Genomic DNA, 3,293 nt, shown 5'->3' with positions numbered 1-3,293 from the left:
TTTTCCTTTGTGTGAGTTGCTATGATCATGGTGTCTCTTCACAGCAATAAAACCCTGACTAAGACAGACAGTAAAAGGACTTCAGTTGACAACATGAGTCCAATCTGAGCCAAGTGTTCCAGACAGTACTCAGTGGCACTGCGTGACCTGATGGCTTTGCACACACTGTGTGTTCAAAACCAGGCTTCGGGACAGAAAGATGGCTCAGGGGGAAAAGGCAATTGATTCCTCTCCTGAATTGATAAAATCTGAGGTCAATCCCCATACAGCAGAAGGAGCAAACCAACCCCTGAACATTGTCCTCTGATCTCCACACGTGCACAGTGCCAGAGGAGGTCCGAGGAGGCCAGAAGAGGGCCTGGAACTCCTGGAACTGAAGTTCCAGGAAGCTTTGAGCTTCTGCGTGGATACTGAGTAACAACATGCGTCATCTGTGAGAATAGCCAACACTCCTAACCACTGAGCTACCTCTCCAACCCCTGACCGTAATGATTTTTAAAACACGATATGTATGAAGTCAAAGAATGTAACAAAGAATACACTACCAGAAGCACCTTGGATTCGCATTTGATTTTGAATTAATCTTTTATTGTTTTGCATTCAGAGTCAAATTTTTCATGACCCCCCCCACATTTATTTACACATTCACACATGATCCCATAGGAGACATGTGTTATCTAAGTACCTGGGAACTACATGCATGTAGATTGTCACCAAAGACATTGCCCTTGCTCGTCAGGGGCTAGAGTTTGTCTCCTTTACTCCCTGAGGAAACAGATCACGGGAAGAGGGAGGGACTGGGCACCCTGACCCCACACACGCATACTCTGAGGGTCAGAGGCAGATCTTTGCCCTAGATATGACTGTCCCTTCCCAGCCTGACTTCCCCTTCCTCTCTTGCTGGGTCTGGCTCTCTAGCCTTAGGATTTCATATGAATCCTTTCCTCTTGGCTCGGCCTCAGCGAGTCCTTGTCTTACGCTGATGCGGAAACTTTTGTCCAAAACAAATCATCTCCCAGGGAATCAGGGAGTCCTGAAGGATAAGGAGAAAAAGACAGGAATGTTAAAATAAAATATTAAATCCAGGTTTTCCTTTCCCAGCCCTGACTCCTGGAGTGACGACTCTAAGACTAAATATTTATTAATAAATGCCTAGGAGCACCGGCTGCTCATTTAGAGGTCCTGAGTTCAATTCCCAGCAACCACATGGTGGTTCAGGGCCGTCTATAATGAGACCCGGGGTTCTCTTCTGGCCTGCAGGCATACATGCAGGCAGAATGCTGTGTACAGAATGAATGAATGAATGAATGAATGAATGAATGAATGAATGAATGAATGCCTAGGCCGTAAGCTTTGACTTATTCCCTGACTAGCTCTTTAATTTATTTGACCCATTCAAACTACTCATGTCTACCACTTGGTTAGTAACCTCTCCTCAGTCCCAGACCTCTTCTTCCTTCTGTCTCCTCAGCATCTCCCTCAGCGTCTCTCCGAGTTCATCTACCTGATGTTTTACATCTCTCGTGGCTCTCACCCAGTCTCTCTTTTACCCCTCACTATTACCCAGAATCCCCAGAATCCTTTCTCTTCCTGCCAGTGTCCCACCTCCTACTTTCTGCCTCAGCTCATTGGCCATCGGCTCTTTGATTGACAGGTGATGTTTATAAGGGATTCTCTCTACACAGCACAGGTTATACTTGTGTCTGAGCTGTAGGGGCTTCTCAGAACCTTATGGTTCTGTCTACGGTGGAACATTCACACCACCATCAGACCTGCTCAGGGTCCCCTTTGTCACCGTCAAGATCACCACATTTCAAAAAGGCAGAAGAACTTTGATGCAGGAAGCAGGTGTTATTGACTGATGTTCTCTCCAGAAGGGTTTTACAAGTCCTGTATATCCATGCACATAACATGTGCCCAATGTAAAGATTAGGCCTTCTTCCTGAGAGAGTCAAGGATAGGAGGGCTCACAGTTAAGAAATCTGTATCAAGACCTGGCCCAGATACAGAAAAAGGAATAAAAATTTGGATAAATGAATTGAGAAAATAGACTTCAAGTCATGTTCAGAACCAAAATGTCTACCATGAGGAAGGCACTTTGAAAGGTACAGCCTGGATGACTAAAGCACTTGATCTCTCCAAAAGTGTTTTCTATAGTTGCTGTTATTTAGGGTTCTGGGATTTTTATTTTTATTATTTTCTAGTTATGTTATAGGTGCAGGGGGTTTGGTATGTACACATATGTGCAGGTGCCAGCAGAGGCCAGAGCTGTTCACTCTCCTGGAGCTGGTGTCTGTCACAGGCAGTTGTGAGTCACCTGACATGGGTGCTGGGAACCAAATCTCGGTCCTCTGGAAGAGCAGTGAGTGCTCTTAAACTCTGATCTATCTCTCTGGCCTCTCCAAGACTGGCTGTTATTCTGATCTCCTCTCCCTACCAAGTGATGAACTGGAAATCCTGGATTTGAGATGAGACAGAAAATCAGTCTGGTCATCTCTCTAACGGTGAGAATAACTTCATGATATCCCTTGAAGGTAGTTGGCTATTGTATACAAATAACGGACCTTCCGCATTCCTGAGGACGGAACAGCCTGTTTCTCCCAGATACCTCAGCTACTAAAAACCTTCTTGGAGGGAGAATGTGAAGGATCGGAGGGAGCTCACTTCTAGTCTGGCACTGTGCTCAGTGCTTCCTGCTAATCCATTTAATTCACAAAAGCCCCAGGAAGGAAATACTATTATTGCTGTAGTTTGTATCTGGAATGTTTCAACGGCCCACGACTTTAAGCCTTTGTTCCTGGCCAATAGTACTATCAGGAAATGAAAAGTTCTTTAAGAGATGGCCTACTCACAATCAAGAGTGTTTGCACAGCAGGGGTCTGTGTCAAAGTCCATCCTCTGTGTTACCACAAAGGCCACGCAGACATCCCAGGCCTTAGCTGCCACCTGGGGACACGTTGATGTCCAAGGACTGTGCAGAACTTACACACACACACACACACACACACACACACACACACTCCTGAGCAGCACTGCAGAGCTGGCACTGGTAGTGAGAGCTCAGTGAACCAGTCTTAAGACCTAGAGGGGCAGGAGAGCTGGTTCTGCTTCTTACTGGCAGGAGACCTGGCCTCACCCCTCCCCTAGGCAAAGCAGGAGACCTGGCCTTGGTGGCACAGGGGCAGGAGAGCTGATAAGGTAGACCCAGATCCAGGGCTCTGAGTTGGCCAACCCCAATATACACCCCATATATGAACTGCTGGAGTGTGTGAAGGGGCTGGGCCTGCAAATCC

The sequence above is a fragment of the Grammomys surdaster genome, unplaced genomic scaffold, assembly GCF_004785775.1.
Source record: "Grammomys surdaster isolate TR1022 unplaced genomic scaffold, NIH_TR_1.0 125742, whole genome shotgun sequence".
NCBI lineage: Eukaryota > Metazoa > Chordata > Mammalia > Rodentia > Muridae > Grammomys > Grammomys surdaster.
The sequence above is the reverse complement of the archived record's forward strand: the minus strand, read 5'-3'. Positions refer to the sequence as shown.